This window comes from Equus przewalskii, chromosome 1 (assembly GCF_037783145.1).
Source record: "Equus przewalskii isolate Varuska chromosome 1, EquPr2, whole genome shotgun sequence".
NCBI classification, from domain to species: Eukaryota; Metazoa; Chordata; class Mammalia; order Perissodactyla; family Equidae; genus Equus; species Equus przewalskii.
In genome coordinates, this window is record NC_091831.1 from 56,430,924 (window position 1) to 56,453,782 (window position 22,859).

The 22,859-nt window shown below is 37.1% G+C and overlaps 1 long non-coding RNA gene across 1 annotated transcript in view; it reads right to left on the reverse strand.

The window, feature by feature from the left end:
- Nucleotides 1-475: 475 nt before the first annotated feature.
- Nucleotides 476-22,859, reverse strand: part of LOC139074377 (uncharacterized) — a 30,417-nt gene continuing 8,033 nt past the window's right edge. Inside the window, exon 3 of the long non-coding RNA XR_011523938.1 lies at nt 476-580. This is a non-coding gene — a long non-coding RNA (uncharacterized lncRNA). The remainder of the gene's footprint in view (nt 581-22,859) is intronic.

Genomic DNA, 22,859 nt, shown 5'->3' on the forward strand with positions numbered 1-22,859 from the left:
ATTCGATTAGTGTCATCTGCAGTTCTCAAGTCTAGTGCCCAAAAAGACAATTTTGGGGAGTTCAAAAGAGTCCCAAAGTGACCACTGTAATTGTAAATTGTCTTCAGTATTGTCAATCCCCTGGGACAAAAATTTACAAGAGGAAGGACTATAGTTCTTAAACATAAAATCAACTGGAGTTCTCAAAGGAGGGACTTATGAGAGAATTTTAGAAACTGAAAGTCCAATGTTAAAGAAGAACGTGAAACACAAGAATGATAATTAGGATACCCTTACTGAGAAAAGCCCCTCCAATTTGGTCAGAGTGCTCACCAACCAGGGAAGCCCCTCCTGTGGCAATTGCCATGAGCAGGTTTTTCATCTTTCAGGGAAACTCCTGCCTGATCCCAAAGAAAGGCAATGGATCTCAACCAAAAAGAGGGAAGTTGGAGCAAAAGAAGACTCACAGTTGGAGGACACAGCAGTCTGTGGAAGCAGTGAGCAAAGGGGCTCATGTAGGTGTCATACCTGGTTCCAGAGGATGGCAGTCCAAGAAGGTTAGATCACTTCAGATCCCACTTCTGACACCATGTATGTCAACCTACAAAAATCAGAAACCAGTTAAAGAGACAAAGCATTTATTTGAGATCAAAGAATTGCAATTTGGTGAGCACACATTCAGGCAGAAATCCAAATAGTGTCCCAAATACAGGAGAGGGGCTTAGAGTTTTTATAGGAAAAAGGAGGAGGGTAAGGTAAGATGTTTTTAAGAAGAGTTCATTGGTGCTGACAAGCTAAGTTACTCTTGGCTATACATCATTGGTCATTGACTCCACCTTCAGAAAGTCCACAATCATCAGTCTTGTGATAGGGTTGTTCATTCTCTTGCTGAATTATCCAACAATTGCTTGTAAGACAATTGTTATTTTGGCCCAGTCCAAAGGTTTGGGCCAGTTCATGGTTCAAGGAACAAGATGATCAAGGCAGTTCCTCTGGAAAGGCTGCTCCAGTTCTGTTTTTAAATGGCTCCACATATGTCAAATTTTCACAGTAACTAGGAAAGCTTTCTTGGAGTACCAAATTTTTCAAATGTTTTTGACACTGGATAAAACCTGTAGATAAATATTTTATGTCATTTCCTTTAGATTCTGTGTGGACTATTAAATATCATAGTTACAACATGTTGTGGGCTTTTTTCCTGAGGAAGATTCGCCCTGAGCTAACATCCATGCCAATCTTCCTCTATTTTTTTAGTAAGTGGGCCACCAGCACAGCATAGCTGCTAACAGAACAGTGTAAGTCTCCTGGGGACTGAACCTGGGCTGCTGAAGCAGAGTGCCCTGAACTTAACCACTAGGCAACCAAGGTTGGCCTTAAAACATGTTTTATTAAATCATATCAAAAATATTTATTCCTTGGGGCCGGCCTGGTGGCACAGCAGTTAAGTTCACACGTTCCGCTTCAGCAGTCCAGGGTTCACCAGTTCAGATCCTGGGTGCAGACATGGCACCACTTGGCAAGCCATGCTGTGGCAAGCATCCCATATGTAAAGTAGAGGAAGATGGGCATGGATGTTAGCTCAGGGCCAGTCTTCCTCAGCAAAAAGAGGAGGATTGGCAGCAGATGTTAGCTCAGGGCTAATCTTCCTCAAAAAAAAGGTTAAAAATATTTATTCCTTTACTACAGGCCATCTGTATTACTTTTCTATGTTGCATGAAAAGTTACCATGAACCACAAACTTAGCAGCTGAAAACAGCATACATTTATTACTTCACAGTTCTCATGGGTCAGGAGTCCTGGCAGAGTTTAACTGAATCATCTACTCAGGATCTGATGGGCTGCAATCAAGGTGTAGCCTAGGGGTTTGATTGCATCTGAGGCTCAGTGGTCTTCTTCCAAGCTCGCTGGTTGTTGGCAAAATTCAGCTTGGCAGTTGTGGGTCTGAGGTCTCAGCTTTCTTGCTGACTGTCAGCTGGGGGCCACTCTCTGCTTCTAGAGACCCCTGCAGTTCCTTGTCAGGTGACCTTCTCACAAGCACCCTCACAACATGGGAGCTTGCTTCTTCAAAGCCAGCAGGAGAATCTCTCCAGTCAGCTAAAACAGGTTTATGGAACATAACCTAATCAAGGGAGTGGCTATCCCATCATATTCACAGGCCCCACTCACACTCAAGGGAAGGGGATGATAGAGGGCATGCACATCTTAGGGGACATCTTAGAATTCTGCCTACCACACCATCTTCATCCTATTTCAATTTTTGAAATGTTTAATATTTTCTGCCTTCTATTACCAAAAAACAAAATTATATTTTAGTGGCTGGAGCAACTGATTAATTTGAAGCATTATGTAACTTTATTTTCTTGCTAAATACGTGGGGAAAATGTGATAACAGTGTCCAAAAAAATTAATGGAATAATTTCAGGGTTCATCTTTAATTAATGGAATGATTTCATAATTCTTAATTAACTATTTCTAAAAATACAAATACAAGAGATCATAAGCAAACATACATTTGCTTAGGAATGCCACATCTTTTATTACACTTCTAACTTTATAAATGACATAATTTTAGCTGTACGCTACATTGCATTATTGTAAATTAAGTAATGAAAACCTTAGATTTAGGATCATGTTTTAGCACTTATAATACAAAATAGATTAATTTATATTAGGCCAAAGTTGATTTAATCTTATTTTGCTGCTTTCAGGAACCTGTTTTATGTGATATACCCTTATGCTTTTTTTTCTTTTTTTTTTTTTTTTTGCAGGGGATGACTTGCCCTAAGCTAACATCACTGCCAATATTTCTCCTTTTTTCTGCCTTTTTCTCCCCTGAAGCCCCAGTACATAGTTGTTTATAGTTGTAAGTTCTTTTGGTTCTTCTATGTGAGCTGACACCACAGCATGGCTACTGCCAGGCAAGTGGTATGGTTTGGCACCAAGGAACCAAACTTGGGCTGCAGAAGAGGAGTGCACCAAACTTTAACTGCTAGGCCATCAGGGCTGGGTCTAAAATTTTTATAATAGTTATTGCAGTACACAATATTGTTTGTTGAGAAATGAAGACTTTTTTGACAGAAAGTAAATCTAATTTTGATGATTAAATTGATAATGAGGACTAGATTTACCAGATAGATTAAATGGTAAACATTTTCTATATCTACACTGCCTAATACAATAGCCACTAACCACATGTGGCTATTGAGTATTTCAGTTTGGCTAATGTAACTGAGGAATTGAATTCTTATATTTAAATTTAAAAACCAAAGCAGCATAAATTTTATTATATTGATTATATTTTTAAAGGGTGATATTTTTACATATTGATCTAAATGAAAGACATTATTAAATTAATTTCATCTGCTTCTTTTAACTTCTTTCAGTGTTGCTACTAGAAAACTTAGAATTGCATATGTGACTCACATACTGTTTCTATTAGACATCATTCTTCTGTACATTGAGCTAAATCTGGAACTTCAAGGTTTTGACAAAAATCTACACAATGTACTTGATAAGATAAAAGAATGTTATCAAAAGTGACATCAGCATCAACGCAGAGTGAGCTGTCCCCTTAGTCTCCCCCCCCCCTTAAGTTACAACCAAATGGACATTCATTAACCAACAGAAGATTCCCTAAAAAGCACAATAGGACATCTGAGAGATCCACACAGCTACACATCTCAAGGTAGAGGTACTAGATCCCCAGGAAGCAGTGGAAGGAGGTGAGTGTACACCCTCCCCCTCCCCAGCAGCAGCAATCTAGGTCGTGGGTCCTCACACAGCAGTTGGCACATGACTGTAAGAGGAGGTGGGAGAGCAGGCAGGCCTGTGTGCATCCTTTCACTTTTGGAGTAGCAGCTTGGCCCACAGGAATGCTCCACACTGATTGGCACAACTCAGCCACTGCATGGGTGCCCCCACCAAGCACAGCAACCCAGGTGAAAATGCCTATGAGCACAGAGTGGGCCCACACACATGAAAGACAGCACCCTTCCACCCCGCACCTGGCATGCCAGCTCGGACAGTCCCCAGGAAGGCAGTGGATCCACATCAGAGGGCCTGTATGTGCATGAGTGACCTGCCAAGCAGCTGCAGCCAATGGGTAAATGCAGATAAGTCCTATCAGCACAACTTCCAGCAGACACAGCAGGATCCGACAACACAGCTCTCACACCCACTGCCCCCCATGGTGTAAGGTGGAATCTGTGCCCTGATACTACCAATATGCATGGGCAAGGGATCACTTCATCAACACCATGAAGAACTACATTAACACTCCAAAGAAGAAGAAAATGACAAGTCTCCAGAAACCAATCCTGAACGCACAAAAATTTACAATCTAAATGACAGAGAATTCAAAATAGTTGTCATAAAGAAATTCAACTAGTTACTAGAAAACTCAGAATGACAGTTCAATGAATTCCGGAATAAAATTAAGGGGCAGGGAGAATTCTTCACAAAAGAAATTGAAACTCCAAAAAGCAAACCAAATGAAAGTCTGTAGATGAAGAACACAATGAATGAGATAAAAAAATCTAAAAACATTTTTAAAAAGAGTTGATGTTATGGAGCACAGAATTAGTAATTTAGTGGACAGAAATATGGATGGTTCGGGTCGGGGAGAAGACAGAACCAAAACCAAAAAAAACCCCGAAATTCTTTGAGAAATATCTGACTCAATTCGGAAACACAACATAAGGATTATAGGTATTCCAGAGGGAGAAAGGAGCAGAGAGCTTGTTCAAAGAAGTAACAGCTGAGACCTTACCAAATCTGGGGAAAGAGCTCAACTTACAAGTACATGAAGCCAATAGAACTCCTAAGCACATCAATGCAAAAAGACCTTCTTCAAGTTATATAATAGTAAAACTGGCAAAAGGCAATAACAAATAAAAAATATTAAGGGCAGCAAGAGAGAAGAAAAAATATACAAAGGAGCCCATCCAGTGAAACTATCATTCAGATACAATGGAGAAACAAAAACTTTCCCAGGAAAACAAAAGCTGAGGGAGTTCATCGCCACTAGATCTCCCCTACAGGAAACCATCAAGGATGCCCTCAGACCTGAAAGAAAAAGGCAAAGGTTTACAAAGCCTTGAGCAAGGAGATAAATAGACATACAAAATTAGAAAATTGTAGAAAATTAGAAAACTGTTCTCTATCAGAACAGGTTAGCAAACACTTCATAATAACATTAAAGATAAACAGAAGGAAAGCATAAAAAATAACTATAAATACTTCATTTTAATCACAAACTCACAATACAAAACAGAATAATTTGTGACAACTCAGATGGGGAAGAGTAAAGGACTGGAACCTGAGTAGGCTAATGGAGATAAGAGGCTATCAGAAAATGTACTATCTCATTTATGAGATCTTTTATGCAAACCTCATGGTAACCACTAGACAAAAAATCAGAACAGAGACACAAATCATAAATAAAGAGAAAACTGAGAAAACCATCACAGAAAACCATAAAACTGAAATGGCAGGCAGAAATACAAAGGGAGATGAACAAGGGAAATATAGAACAACCAGAAAACAAGAGATAAAATGGCAGCATTAAGACCTCATATATCAATAATCACTTTCAATGCAAATAGATTGAATTCTCCAATCAAAAGACACAGAGTAGCTGGATGGATTTTTTTTAAAAAAGCCAACAATATGCTGTCTCCAGGAAACACATCTCAGCTCAAAAGAAAAACACAGGCTCAAGTGAAGGGATGGAAGATGATGCTCCAAGAAAATGGCAAGCAAAGGAAAGCAGGGGTTGCCATACTCATATCAGACAAAGCCGACTTCAAGATAAAAAAGGCAATGAGAGACAAAGAGGGACACTATATACTGATAAAAGAGACATTCCACCAAGAGGACATAACAATTATGAATATATATGCACCTGACACAGGAGCAACAAAGTATGTAAAACAACTATTAACAGACCTAAATGGAGAAACTGACAACACAATAATAGTAGGGGAACTGAACACCCGACTTACATCAACAGATCGATCATCCAGACAGAAAGTCATCAAGGAAATAGTGTAATTAATTGAAAAACTAGACCAGATAAACTTAATAGATATATATATATAGAACATTCCATCCAAAAATAGCAGAATACACTTTCTTCTCAAGTGCACAAGGAACATGCTCAAAGATAGACCATATGTTAGGAAACAGGGCAAGCCTCAATAAATTTAAGAAGATTGAAATCATATCAAGCAACTTTTCTGACCACAATGGTGTGAAACTAGAAATCTACTACAAGAAAAAAGCCAGGAAATTCACAAATATGTGGAGATCAAGCAACATGCTACTGAAGAACTATTGGATCATTGAAGAAATAAAAGAAGAAATGAAAAAATACCTGGAGACAAATGAAAATGAAAATATATCATACCAACACTTATGGGATGCAGCAAAAGCAGTTCTATGAGGGAAATTCATGGCAATATAGCCCCCCCCCCCCCCCCCCAGGAAACAGGAAAAATTTCAAATAAGCAATCTTAAACTACATCTAACAGAACTGGAAAAAGAACAAACAAAGCCCAAAGTCAACAGAAGGAGAGAAATTATAAAAATTAAAGCAGAAATAAATGAAATGGGGACCCCCAAAAATGGTATAACAGATCAATGAAACTAAGAGCTGGTTCTTTGAGAAGATACACAAAATTGACAAACCCTTAGCCAAGATCACTAAGAAAAAAAGAGAAAAGGCTCAAATAAATTAGAAATGGAAGAGGAGAAATTACAATGAATACCACAGAAGTACAAAGGACTATAAGAGAATACTATGAGAAACAATATGCCAAGAAATTGGGTTACCTAAAAGAAATGGATAAATCCTTAGACTCATACAACTCTCAAAGCTGAAACAAAAAGAAATAGAGAATCTAAATAGACCAATCACTAGTAAAGAGATTGAAACAGTAATCACAGGGCTGGCCCCATGGCCGAGTGGTTAAGTTCACATGCTCTACTTGGGCGGCCCAGGGTTTAGCTGGTTTGGATCCTGGGCATGGACATGGCACTGCTCATTAGGCCATGTTGAGGTGGCGTCCCACATGCCACAACTAGAAGGACCCACAACTAAAAAAATATGCAACTATATACTGGGAGTATTTGAGGAGAAAAAGCAGGAAGAAAAAAAAGATTGGCAACAGTTGTTAGCTTGGGTGCCAATCTTTAAAGAAACAGTAATCACAAACCTCTCAAAAAACAAAAGTCCAGGACCAGGTGGCTTCTCTGGAGAATTCTACCAAACATTCAAAGAACAGTTAATACCTATCCTTCTCAAACTGTTCCAAAAATTGAAGATGATGGAATGCTTCCTAACTCATTCTATGAGGTCCACATCACCCTCATACCAAAACCAGACAAAGGCAACACAAAGAATGAAAATTACAGGTCAATATCACTGACGAACATAGGTGCAAAAATCCTCAACAAAATATTGGCAAACCAAATACAGCAATACATTAAAGGGATCATACACCATGATCAAGTGGGATTCACACCAGGCATGCAAGGATGATTCAACATCTGCAAATCAACCAATGTGATACACCACATTGACAAAATGAGAAATAAAACCCACAATATCATCTCAATAGATGCAGGGAAAGCATTTGATAAGATACAACATCCATTTATGATAAGAACTGTCAATAAAATGGGTATAGAAGGAAAGTCCCTCAACATAATAAAGGTCATATATGACAAACCCACAGTCAACATCGTACTCAACAAGGAAAAACTGAAAGCCATCCCTCTGAGAACAGGAACAAGACAAGGGTGCCCACTCTTGCCACTACTATTTAACACAGTACTGGAGGTTTTGGCCAGGGGAATTAGGTAAGAAAAAGAAATAAATGGCATTCAAATTGGAAAGAAAGAAGTGAAACTTTTGTTGTTTGCAGACAACATAATCCTACATATATAGAAAAACCTAAAGAATCCACCAGAAAACTATTAGAATTAATCAAGAACTACAGCAAACTTTCAGAGTACAAAATCAACTTACAAAAATGAGTTGCGTTTCTATACACTAAATACTAACTAGCAGAAAGGGCAGTCAAGAACACAATCCCATTTACAATCACAACAAAAAGAATAAAATATCTAGGAATAAATTTAACCAAGGAGGTGAAAGACCTATACACTGAACATTATTGAAATAAATAAAAGATGACGTAAATAAATGGAAAGATTTTCCATGCACATGGGCTGAAAGAAAGAACAGTTAAAATGTCCATACTACAGATTCAATGCAATCCAAATCAGAATCCCAATGACATTCTTCACAGAGCTAGAACAAAGAATCCTAAAATTTATATGGAACAACAAAAGACAACAAACAGCTAAAGTAATGCTGAGAAAAAAAACAAAGCTGGAGGCATCACAATCCTTGACTTCAAAATATACTACAAAGCTATTATAATCAAAACAGAATGGCACTGGCACAAAAACAGACACAAAATTCAGTGGAACAGAATTGAGAGCCCAGAAATAAAACCACACATCTATCGACAGTTAATCTTTGACAAAAGAGCCAAGAACATACAATGGACAAAGGAAAGTCTCTCTAATAAAGGGTGGTGGGAAAACTGGACATCCACACGCAAAACAATGAAAGTAAACCATTATCTTACACCATACACAAAAACTAACTCAAACTGGATTAAAGATTTGAATGTGAGACCTGAAACCATAAAGCTCCTAGAAGAACAGATAGGCAGTAGACTCTTTGACATTGGTCTTAGCAGCATCTTTTTGAATTCTATGTCTACTCAGGCATGGGAAACACAAGAGAAAATAAACAAATGGGACTTCATCAGACTAAGAGCTTCTGAAAGGCAAAAGAAACCAGGAACAAAATGAAAATATAATCCACCAATTGGGAGAAAATATTTGCAAATCACATATCTGACAAGAGTTTAATTTCCAAAATATATAAAGAACTCATACAACTCTACAACAGAAAAACAAACAACCCAATCAAACAATGGCAGAGGACATGAACATTTTTCCAAATGTCCAACAGACATTTTCCAACATGAAAAGATGTTCAACATCACTAATCGTTAGGGAAATGCAAATCAAAACTACAATGAGATATAACCTTACGCCTGTTAGAATGGCCATAATTACCAAGAGAAAAAATTACAAATATTGGAGAGGATGTGGAGAAAAGGGAACCCTCATATACAGTTGCAAACTGGTGCAGGCACTACGGAAAACAATAAGGAGGTTTCTCAAAAAGTTAAAAATAGAAATACCATAAGACCCAGCCCTCCCACCACTGGGTATTTATACAAAGAACTTGAAATCAACAATTCAAAGAGACTTATGCACCCCCATGTTCATTGCAGCATTATTGACAATAGCCAAGACATGGAAGCAACCCAAATGCCCATGAACTGATGAATAGATAAAGATATGGCATATATATATGTGTGTGTGTGTGTGTGTATATACATATATATACACATATGTGCATATATATATATAAAATGGAATACTACTCAGCCATAAAAAAGCATCTCATTTGCAACAACATTGCTGGAACTTGAGGGTATTATGTTAAGCAAAATAAGCCAGACAAAGAAAGACAAGTACTGCATGATTTCACTTCTATGTGGAACATAAACAAACACGTGGATAAAGAGAAAAGATGAGTGATTACCAGAGTGGAAGGGGGTCGTCAGGTGGGAAAAAGGGGTAAAGGGGCACATATATAGGGTGTCAGATGAAAATTAGACTATTGGTTGTGAGCACAATGCAGTGTATACAGAAACTGATAAATATTAATGTACACATAAAATTATGCAGTTATAAACCATTATGACCTGAATATAATAATAGAAAAAAAGAATGTTATCAAAAATGTTATGCTGCATTGAATTTAACAATTAATATTCTAACCTTTTTTATCAGAATAAAAAAGCTACCTCGAATACAAGAAAATTGGGTAAAACTAATAGTTGGTCTAACAATGAAGTAGCAGAAAGAGAAATTAAGAACACAATCCTACTTACAATTGCAATAAAAAGAATAAAATACTGAGGAATAAATTTAACCAAAGAGGTGAAAGACCTGTACACTTAATACTATAAAACATTCTTGAAAGAAATGGAAGACACACAGAAATGGAAAGATATTCCGTGTTCTTGGATTAGAAGAGTTAACATAGTTAAAATGTTGGTACTTCCTAAAGCAATATATAGATTCAATGCAATCCCAATCAGAATCCCAATGACATTCTTCATGGGGATAGAATAAAGAATCCTAGAATTTATATGAACAAAAGATCTCAAATAGCCAAAGGAATCCTGAGAAAAAAGAACAAAGCTGGAGATATCACACTTCCAGATTTCAAAATATACTACAAAGCTGTTGTAATCAAAACAGCATGGTAGTGGCACAAAAACAGACACAGAGATCAATGGAACAGAATCGAGAGCCCAGAAATAAACTCACACATCTATGGGCAGCTAATTTTCAACAAGGGAGCCAACATCATAAAATGGGGAAAGGAAAGCCTCTTCAATAAATGGTGTTGGGAAATTGGACAGCCACATGCAAAAGAATGAAAGTAGGGCCGGCCCAGTGGTGCCACAGTTAAGTGTGCACGTTGGAACAGGGTTTGCTGGTTCAGATCCCGAGTGTGGACATGGCACTGCTTGGCATGCCATGCTGTGGTAGGCATCCCACATATAAGGTAGAGGAAGATGGACATGCATGTTAGCTCAGGGCCAGTCTTCCTCAGCAAAAAAAGGAAGATTGGCAGCAGTTAGCTCAGGGCTAATCTTCCTCAAAAAAAAGAATGAAAGTAGACCATTATATTGCACCATACACAAAAATGAACTCAAAACGGCTTAAAGACTTGAATGTAAGACCCGAAACCATCAAACTTTTAGAAGAAAACAAAGTACGCTCTTCGACATCAGTCCTAGCAGCCTATTTTCAAGTACCATCTCTGACCGGGCAAGGGAAACAATAGAAAAAATAAACAAATGGGACTACATCAAACTAAAAAACTTCTGCACAGCAAAGGAAACCATCAACAAAATGAAAAGACAGCCTAACAATTGGGAGAAGATATTTGCAAACCATATGCCTGATAAGGGGTTCATTTCCAAAATATATAAAGAACTCATACCTCTCAGCAACAAAAAAACTAACAACCCAATTAAAAAATGGGCAAAGGATCTGAACAGACATTCCTCCAAGAAGATATACAGATGGCCAACAGGCTCATGAAAAGATGTTCAACATCACTAATTATCAGGGAAATGCAAATCAACACTACAATGAGATATCACCTCACTCCTGTCAGAATGGCTATAATTAATGAGCCAAGAAATAACAAATCTTAGAGAGGATGTGGAGACAAGGGAACCCTCATACACTGCTGGTGGGAGTGCAAACTGGTACAGCCACTATGGAAAACAGTATAGAGATTCCTCAAAGAATTATGAATAGAACTACCATATGATCCAGCTATTCCACTGCTGGGTATTTATTCAAAGAACATGAAAATACAAATGTGTAAAGATATATGCACCACTATGTTCATTGCAGCTTTATATACAATAGCCAAGACTTGGAAACAACCTAGCTGCCCATCAAACGATGAATGGATAAAGACGATATGGTATATATACACAGTGGAATACCACTCAGCCATAAAAAAGGATGAAATCTGGCCATTTGTGATAACACAGCTGGAACTTGAGGGTATTATGCTAAGCGAAATAAGTCTGAGTGAGAAAGTCAAATATCATATTATTTCACTCATAAGTAGAAGATTAAAACAACAACAAACAAACACACAGAGACTGAGATTGGATTGGTGGTTACCAGAGGGGAGGCGGGAGGCAAGAGGATAAAAAGGGTGATTAGGCATGTACGGTAATGGATTATAATTAGTCTCTGGGTGGTGAACATGTAATCTACACAGAAATCAAAATATAATGATGTACGCTCGAAATTTATATAATGTTATAAACCCAATGTTACCCAAACAAAAAAATTTTTTTTAAAGTCTTACTAACTTTCTCACAAAATGAGAAAGTGAATAACTCTAATGACTGAGTAACAAATCCTTTGAAAGTCAGGTAGTTTCCACATCTTTCCTTCCAAGAACCAAAGGAAAGACTAATCAAATTGTAAGCTATTAGATCATTAAAAATAACTTTCAAAAACGGAAAATCATATGATTTTTGGCAGATAACTGGGAAGAAGTTCAAAGAACTGGGTGACATAACAATAACAAAATTCCTTACATCTACTTATAAATGTGGACAAAGTTTTTCAGAGTTGATTGATGCTGAACCTGTCTCATTCTAGTTATGACTAATATTCATTCACAGATACTTAATCTAATTGAAAAAGATGCAAACTCTCACTCATCTCATTCAGGTATGCACTTCCAATAAAATTTTATTTTTTAATAATTGTTTATCAGGATTATATTGTTATTTTGATAAATTGTATAATAATAATAATGGTAACAACAGCTCAATCCAGAAGAAACGTTTTTAACACTCAGGGGAAGTTTTTTTTTAACTCTCAGGGGAAGTTGTTTTTTAACTGATTTCAATTTATATAATTTTATATTACTGAAGTAAGATATGTGATCAATAAAAGAGTTTTTAAGACTTCTGGTATTGGTCAAGATGAGGTAAGCCCACCACAGCCTATCTTTCCCAATGATACAACTAAAAACTCTGCACAAAATACAGAAAGCAACTATCTGAAGACTCTAAAAAGTAAATGGTAGCTGGCAGATTGGGGAGGGCAACCAAAGGTGAACAAGGACAGATACAGGGGTGAGTTTCCCATATTTTTCCTCTTTTATCTCCTGGCTTTGACCCAAAGGCAGCCAGTGCATAACTGTGCAGTTGGCACAGGCATCAAAAACTCCAAAGTAAATCTTACATTTTTGGTCAGAACACCAGGAAAAGGGGCTCCTGAAAGAAGGAGAGTGTGAAGGAATTCTCCTTGTTGTTTTTCTTTTCTTTTTGTTTCTCTTCTGGCTCTGCTCCCCAGGGTAGCCCCAGTCACAGGGCTGCACTGTGCTGGGAGCAGCACGGTCGTCTAAAATCCCAATAAGAATCCTGTCTTTCAGGCCAGAGGAACTGAAATAAAGAGACTCTGTGATCTGAAGAATATGGGGGCAATCCCCATTATTTTTTTCTTTTATTTACTACTTGCCCCAAAGTTGGCCCTAATGAGGCAGAACTGTGACAGTTAACTCCAGGAGAAAGCTCATCTTTCTAGGTAGAGAACTAAGAAAAGAGAACCTAGTAGTCTCTCTCCCAGAGGAGAGAGCTGGAGAACGAACTCCTCTAATTCTGATCAATAAGTGATAAACCTCTGGCCAAATTGACCAAGAAAAAAGGGAGAAGACACAGATTACCATTATCAGGAATGAAAGAGGAGACATTATGGCAGACCTACAGACATCAAAAAGTTAAAAACAATACTGCAAAAAAATCTATTCCCATAAATTAAATTACTTAGAAGAAATGGATCAATTCTTTGAAGGATACAAAGTACCAAACTCACACAACAAGAAATAGATAGCCTGCATAATTCTATATTTATTAAAGAAATTGAATTTGTAGTTTAAAATCCTCCAAGAAAGAAAACTCCATCTACCAAATATCTAAGAAGAAATAATACCAGAAAATAGAATAGAAGAGAACACTTTCCATCTCATTTCAGGAAGCCTTCATTACTCTGATCCCCAAACTGGAGAAACATGTAACTCATCATTTCAACAGAATAAAGAAGAAAAACCATATGGTCATCTCAATAGGTGCAGAAAAAACATCTAACAAAATTCAACATCCATATATGATTTTTAAAAAACTCTCAGCAAATTAGGGGTAAAAGTCACTTCCTTCTCCTGAGAAAGAACGTCTACCAAAAGTTGCAGCTAACATCACACATAATAGGAAAGACAATATTTCTTCCTAATATCTGGAAGAAGGCAAGGATATCTGTGCTCATTACTCCCATTCAACATTGTATTGGAAATTGTAGCCAGTACAATAAGGCAAGAATAAGAAAAAGCATACAGATTTGAAAAGAAAGAATAAAACTGCGTCTATTTTCAGAAAATAGACAATGTCTATGTAGACAATATCAAAGAATCTGCCAAAAAGCTCCTAGAACTAATAAGTGAGTTTAGCAAAGTTGCAGATTACTAGGTGAACATTAAAAATAAATTGTATTTTTATATTTTAATGATAAACTAGTAGAATTTGAAATTTTAAAAAAGTTTATATTTATAATAGTATCTCAAAAGGGAAATATTTAGGTATAAATCTAACAAAATATGTCCAGGATCTGTATATTGAAAGCTACAAAACACTGATCAAAGAACTAAGTAAATGAGGAGATACACTGTGTTGAAATATTGGAACATTCAGTTTTGTTATGATGTTGATTCTCTCCAAATTGATCTATAGATTCAATCTAATCCCAGTCAAAATCCCAGTGGGGTTTCTTAGATCAATATGGACAGCCTGAATCTAAAATTTTATGTGGAAAGGCAAAGGAATTAGAATAGCCCAAACAATTTTGAAAAAGACGAGAAAAGTTGGAGGACTGGTACTAACAGATTTCAAGATTTACTATCATGCTATACAATCAAGATAGTGTGGTACTGGTGAAAGAGGAGACATATATATTCATGGAACAGAACAGAGTCCAGAAAGAGAGCCACACAAATGTGATCAATTGATTTTCGACAAAGGTGCAAAGGCAATTCAACAGAGAAAGGATAGTATTTTCAACAAAGTGTGACAGAAAAAACAGATATCCATAGGCAAAAAAATAAGAAAACAAAAACAAAAAGTGCCTTGACCCATACTTCATATACTTTACACAAAATAAACCCAAAATGAAACATAGACTTACATATAAGGTGTACAACTATAAAACTTACAAAAGAAAAAGGAAAGAAAATATTTGTGACCTTGGGTCAAGCAAAGAGTTCTTAGATATGATATCAACAGCAAAATTCATAAAAGAAAAAAATGATAAATTGGTCTTCATCAATATCAAAAACCTCTCCTCTGCCAAGAACCTGGTTAGGAGAATGAAAAACAAGCTGTAGACTGGGAGTAATATTTGGAAATCATATATCTAACATATCTGGACTTTAATCCAGAATTTATAAGGAAGTTACAGAATACAACAAACCCTACAACAAAGAAAACAAACAACCCTATGACAAAGGAGCCAAGGATATACAATAGGGAAAGGATAGTCTCCTCAATAAAGAATATTGGGAAAACTGGACAGCCACATGCAAAAGAATGAAACTGGACCACTATCTCACATGATACAACTCAAAACAACGCAAAATGGATTAAAGACTTGAACATAAGGCCTGAAACCATAAACCTCCTACAGGAAAACAGGAGCTAAGCTCCTAGACATTAATCCTAGCAATGAGTTTTTGCATTTGACACCAAAAGCAAAGCCAACAAAAACAAAAATAAACAAGTGGGACTACATTCAACTAAAAAGCTTCTGTACAGCAAAGGAAACCATCAACAAAATGAAAAGGCAACTTACTGAATTGGAGAAAATATTTGCAAATCATATATCTGATAAAGAGGTAATATCCAAAATATATTTTTTAAAAACTCATACAACTCTGTAGAAAATAAAACACACAATTCAATTTTAAAAGTGGGCAAAGAAGGAGTGACATCAATATCGTGGTGGAGTGAGCTCTTCCCTTAGCGTCTCCTCACTAATATACAACGAAAAGGACATTCACAAACAAACAGAGGACATTCACACGACACAACAGATGTCTGAGAGATCCATGGAGCCATACATCTGAAGGTGGAGGTGCTGGATCCCCTGGGAGGCAGTGGAAGGAGGTAAGGGGATCTCCTCTCCCTCCCCAAACAGCAGCAATCTAGGGAGCAGGACCACGTGTGGCGGCCAGTGTGCAACTCTGAGGGGAGGAAGGACAGCTCTTCATGGGCAAACCTTTGCTCTCGGAGTTGCCTCCCAGCCTGTGGGAATGCTCTAAACCAAGGAGGCTAAGCAATTGTGGAGGTGTCTTCATCAAGCCAAGCAGCAGGAGGGCAGACAGTGAAGGCAGAGTGGGAGCACCTAGGATTGGGCATGTGAAAGAAAGCACCTCTCTCCCCTCCTGGTGCACCAGCTCTGCCAGTGGGGCACAGCAGAGGACCCCTGCCAGAGCACCTGCATGGCTATGTGTGTAAAGCAGCAGTGGTCAGCAGGCAAACACAGACAGGCCCTGTCAGAATAGCTTGCAAAGGAGAGGCACAGCTGCCAGGGATCACAGCGGGCTCAGAATACACAGCTCCTGCCCAGCCAGTGGTGGCAGGTGGAATCTGCAATGAGATAGTACCACTATGTAATGGTACAAATCCACCCCATCAAATAGCATGAAGAGGTGTATTAACACTCCAGACCAGAAGGAAAATGACAAGTGCCCAGAAATCAATCCTAAAGTAACAGAAATTTACAATCTAAATGACAGAGAATTTGAAATAGCTATCATTAAAAAACTCAACAAGTTATAAGAAAACTCAGAAAGATTGTTCAATGAAATCAGGAGTAAAATTAATGAACAGAGGGAACTCGTCACAAAAGAGATTGAATTACTAAAAAAAAACCCGTTAGAAATGGAAACACGAAGAAACAGAGATTGGATTGGTGGTACCAGAGGGGAAGTGGGTAGGGAGGAAGGTGAAAGGGGTAATGAAGCACATGTGTGTGGTGAAGGATTGTAATTAGTCCTTGGGTAGTGAACATGATGTAATCTACCCAGAAATCAAAATATATAACGCTGTACAACTGAAATTTATATAATGTTATAAACCAATGTTACCACAGTTAAAAAAAAAAGAAATGTTGTAGATGAAAAACACAATGAATGAGATAAAGAAAAATCTGGGCTCCTTAAATAACAGAGCTGATATTATGGAGGACAAAATTAGTAATTTAGAGGACAGACATATAGAAATGCTTCAGATGGAGGAGGAGAGAGAACTAAGACTAAAAAGAAATGAAGAAATTCACCAAGAAATATCTGACTCAATTAGGAAACGCAACATAAGGATTATAGGTAATCCAGAGGGAGAAGAGTGGGAGAAAGAGGCAGAGAGCTTGTTCAAAGAAATAATAGCTGAGAACTTGCCAAACCTGGGAAGGAGCTTGAATTACAAGGAATTAGAACTCCTAATGACATCAATGTGAAAAGATCTTCTCCAACGCATATATTAGTAAAACTGGCAAAAGTCAATGACAAAGAAAAAATATTAAGGGCAGCAAGGTAGAAGAAAATAACCTACAAAGGAACCCCTCTCAGGCTTTCAGCAGATTTCTCAGCAGAAGGCTTACAGGCTAGGAGAGAGTGGAATAATATAATCAAAATTTTGAAAGAGAAAAACTTTTAGTCAAGAATATTCTATTCAGTGAAAATATCCTTTAGATATGATGGAGAAATAAAAACACTCCCAGATAAACAAAAGCTGAGGGAGTTCATTGCCACAAGACGCTCCCCTACAACAAATGAGCAAGAAGGCTCTCATACCTAAAAAAAAAAAAAAAAAAAGGAAAAGTTTCCAAAGCCTTGAGCAAGGAGATAAATAGACAGACAAAATCATAAAATTGCAAATCTCCAACAGAGTAGGTTAGCAAATGCTTAATTATAACAATAAAGATAAAGGGAAGGAAAATGTCAAAAATAACTATAATCACTTCATTTTAATCACAAATTCACAACACAAAACAGAATAAGTTGTGACAACAATAAATTAATGGGGAAGAGGGAAGGGATGAAACCTTCTTAGAGTAAGGAAATAAGAGGCTATCAAAAAATGGAGTATTTCATCCATGAGATCTTTTATACAAACCCCATGGTAACCACTACACAAAAAATCAGAACAGAGACACAAATCATAAATAAAGAGAAAACCATCATAGAGAACCACCAAAATGAATGGGCAGTCAGAAATACACAGGACAAGAAACAAGGGAAATACAGAACAACTGAAAACAAGAGATAAAATGGAAGTATTAAGTCTTTATATATCAATAATCACTCTAAATGTAAACGGATTTAATTCTTCAACCAAAAGACACAGAGTGGCTGGATGAATTAAAATACAAAACCCAAAAATATTCTGCCTCCAGGAAACAAATCTCAGCTCTAAAGGCAAACAAGGCTCAGAGTGAAGGGATGGAAGATGATACTTCAAACAAATGGCAAGCAAAAGAAAGCAGGTGTTGCCATACTCATATCAAACAAAGTAGATTTCAAGGTAAAAAAAGGCAATGAGAGACAAAGAGGGGCACTATATAATGATAAAGGGGCACTCCACCAAGAAGACATAACACTTATAAATATATGTGCACCCAACACAAGAGCACCAAAGTATATAAAGCAACTATTAACAGACCTAAAAGGAGAAATTAACAGCAACACAATAATAGTAGCAGACCTCAACATCCCACTTACATCAATGGATAGATCATCCAGACAGAAAGTCAACAAGGAAATAGTGGATTTAAGTAAAAAACTAGACCAGATGGACTTAATAGGTATATATAGAACACTCCATCCCAAAACAGCAGAATACACATTTTTCTCAAGTGCACATGCAACATGCTCAAAGATAGACCCTATGTTGGGAAACAAGGCAAGCCTCAATAAACTTAAGAAAATTGAAATCATATCAATCATCTATTCCAACCATAATGCTATGAAACTAGAAATCAAGTACAGGAGAAAAGCTGTGAAAGTCAGAAATATGTGGAGATTAAACAACATGCTACTGAACAACCATTGGATCATTGAATAAATTAAAGGAGAAATCAAAAAATATCTGGAGACAAATGAAAATGAAAATACATCATACCAACTCATATGAGATGCAGCAAAAGTGATCCTAAGAGGGAAATTCACAGCAATACAGGCCACCAAGGAAAATCTCAAAGAAGAAAAATCTCAAATAAGCAATCTTAAACTACACCTAACAGAACTGGAAAAAGAAGAAAAAGCAAAGCCCAAAGTCAGCAGAAGGAGGGAAATAACAAAAATTAGAGAAGAAATAAATGAAATTGAAACCAAAAAACATAGAAAGGATCCGTAAAACTTAAAGCTGGTTCTTTGAGAAGATAAACAAAATTGACAAACCCTCAGCCAGACTTAATAAGAAAAAGAGAAGGAAGCCTCAAATAAATAAAATTAGAAATGAAAGAGGAGAAATGACAATGAATACCACAGATACACAAAGGATTATAAGAGAATCCTTTGGGAAACCATACCCCAACAAATTGGACAATCTAGTAGAAATGGATAAATTCTTAGACTCATACAATCTCCCAAAACTGAATCAAGAAGAAATAGAGAATCTGAATAGACCAATCACAAGTAAAGATATTGAAACAGTAATCACAAACCTCCTAAAAAAACAAAAGTCCAGGACTGGATGGTTTCTCTGGAGAATTCTACCAAACATTCAAAGAAGATTTGGTACCTATCCTTCTCAAACTCTTCCAAAAATATGAAGACCAAACACTTCCTAACACATTTCATGAGGCCTATACAACTCTGATCCCAAAGCCAGACAAGGACAACACAATGAAGGAAAATTACAGGCCAATATTGCCATTGAACCTAGATGCAAAAATCCTCAACAAAATATTGGCAAACTGAATACAGTAAATACATTAAAAGGATTTTCTGTATTGATCCTTTTAAATACATTTAAAGGATTATACAGCATGATCAAGTGGGATTTATACCAGGAACACAGGGATGCTTCAGCATCTGCAAATGTATCAATGCGATACACCACATTGACAAAATGAGGAATAAAAATCACATCATCATCTCAATAGATGCAGGGAAAGCATTTGACAAGACCCACATCCATTTATGATAAACACTCTCAATAAAATGGGTATAGAAGGAAAGTATCTCAACATAAGGACCATATATGACAAACCCCCAGCCAACAACATACTCAACAGGGAAAAACTGGAAGCCATCCCTCTGAAAACAGGAACAAGACAAGGGTGGCCACTCTCACCACTACTATTCGACATAGTACTGAGGTTTGGGCCAAAGCAATTAGGCAAGAAAAAGAAATAAAATGTATCCAAATTGGCAATGAAGAAGTGAAACTTTCACTGTTTGCAGACAACAGGATTCTATGTATAGAACACCATAAAGAATCCCGCAGAGAACTGTTAGAAATTATCAACGACTACAGTAAAGTACAGGGCACAAAATCTACTTACAAAAATCAACTGCAGGGGCTGGCCCTGTGGCCTAGTGGTTAAGTTCGTGCGCTCCGCTGCAGGCGGCCCAGTGTTTCATTGGTTTGAATCCTGGGCGTGGACATGGCACTGCTCATCAAACCACGCTGAGGCAGCGTCCCACATGCCACAACTAGAAGGACCCACAATGAAGAATATGCAACTATGTACTGGGGGGCTTTGGGGAGAAAAAGGAAAAAAAATAAAATCTTAAAAAAAAAATCAGCTGCATTTATATACTCTAATAACAAAGAAACAGGAAGAGAACTCAGGAATATGATCCCATTTACCACTGAAAGAAAAAGAATAAAATGCCTTGGGGTAAATTTAGCCAATGAGGTGAAAGACCTATATGATGAAAGCTATAAGACATTATTAAAAGAAATTGACGATGACACAAAGAAATGGAAAGATATTCCATTACATGGATTAGAAGAATAAACATAGTTAAAATATTCATACAACCTAAAGCAATCCACAGATTCAACGCAATCTCAATCAGAATCCTAATGACATTCTTCATGGAAATAGAACAAAAAAATCCTAAAATTCATGTGGGGCAACAAAAGACCCCAAATAGCTAAAGCAATGCTGAGAAAAAAGAACAAAGCTGGAGGAGTCATAATCCCTGATTTCAAAATATACTACAAAGCTATCGTAATCAAAACAGCATGGTACTGGTACAAAAACAGACACATGGATTAATGCTACAGAACAGAACAGACAGCTAATCTTTGACAAAGGAGCCAAGAACATACAACAGAGAAAGGAAAGTCTTCAATAAATGCTGGTGGGAAACTGGACAGCCACATGCAAAAGAATGAAAGTAGACCATTATCTTTCACTATGCACAAAAAATTAACTCAAAATGGATTAAAGACATGAAACCACAAAACTCTTGGAAAAATATATAGGCAATACAGTCTTTGACATTGGTCTTACAAAGGTCTTTTCGGATACTATGTTTATTCAGGCAAGGGAAACAAAAGAAAAAATAAACAAATGGGACTTCATCAGACTAAGCTTCTGTAAGGCAAAGGAAACCAGGAACAAAATGAAAAGACAACCCACCAACTGGGAGAAAATATTTGCAAATCATGTATCTGACAAGGGGTTTATTTCCAAACTGTATAAAGAACTCATACAAATCAACAACAAAAAAACAAACAGCCCAATCAAAATTGGCCAGAGGATATGAATAGACATTTTTCCAAAGAAGATCTACAAATGGCCAACAGGCACATGAAAAGATGTTCAACATCACTAATCATTAGAGAAATGCAAATTAAAACTACAATGGTGATATCACTTTACACCTATTAGAATGGCTATCATTACCAAAACAAAATCAACAAAAGTTTGGAGAGGCTGTGAAGAATAGGGAACCCTCATACACTGCTGGTAGAAATGCAACTGGTGCAGCCTCTATGGAAAACAATATGGAGATTTCCCAAAAAATTAAAAATAGAAATAACATACGACCCAGTTATCCCTCTACTGGGTATTTATCTAAAGAACTTGGAATCAACAATTCCAAGAGACTTATGCACCCCTATGTTCACTGCAGCATTATTCACAATAGCCAACACGTGGAAGCAACCCAAGTGCCTAACAACTGATGAATAGATAAAAAAGACTTAGAATACTACTCAGCCATAAAAAAGACAAAAGCGTCCCATTTGCAACAACATGGCTGGATCTTGAGGGTATTATGTTAAGCGAAATAAGCCAGACCATACACAAACACTGCATGATTTCACTCATATGTGGAGCATAGAGAAACACATGGACCAAAAGAACAGATTAGTGGTTAACAGAGGGGATGGGGGTTGGGGACTGGTGAGGGTTAAAGGGGCACATATATATGGTGACTGACAAATAACCATGTACAACTGAAATTTCACAAAGTTATAAACTATTATGACCTCAATAAAATTAAAAAAAAATGGGCAGAGGATCTGAATAGATATTTTTCCAAAGACATACAGATGGCCAAGAGGTGCATGAAAAGGTGCTCTACGTCACTAATCATCAGGGAGATGCAAATCAAAACCACAATGAGGCATCACTTCACACCTGTTAGAATGGCCCTCTTCAAAAAGTTAAGAGATAACAAGTATTGGCAAGGATGTGGAGAAAAGGGAACCCTTTTGTACTGTTGGTGGTAATGCAGCCACTATGGAAAACAGTATGGAGCTTCCTCAAAAAATTCAAAATAGAAATACCGTATGACCTAGCAATTCCACTTCTGAGTATTTATGCGAAGAAAATGAAATCACTATCTTGAAAAGATATCGGCACCCCCATGTTCACTGCAGTATTATTTACAGTAGCCAAGACATGGAAACAACGTAAGTGTCCACTGACGGATGACTGGATAAAGAAAATGTGGTGTGTATATATATAAAATTGAATATCATTCAACCATAAAAAAAGAAGGGAATCCTGTCATTTGCAACAACATGGATGGACCTTGAGGGCCTTATGCTAACTGAAATAAGTCCAACAGAAAGATAAATACTGTATGATCTCATTTGTGGAATGTG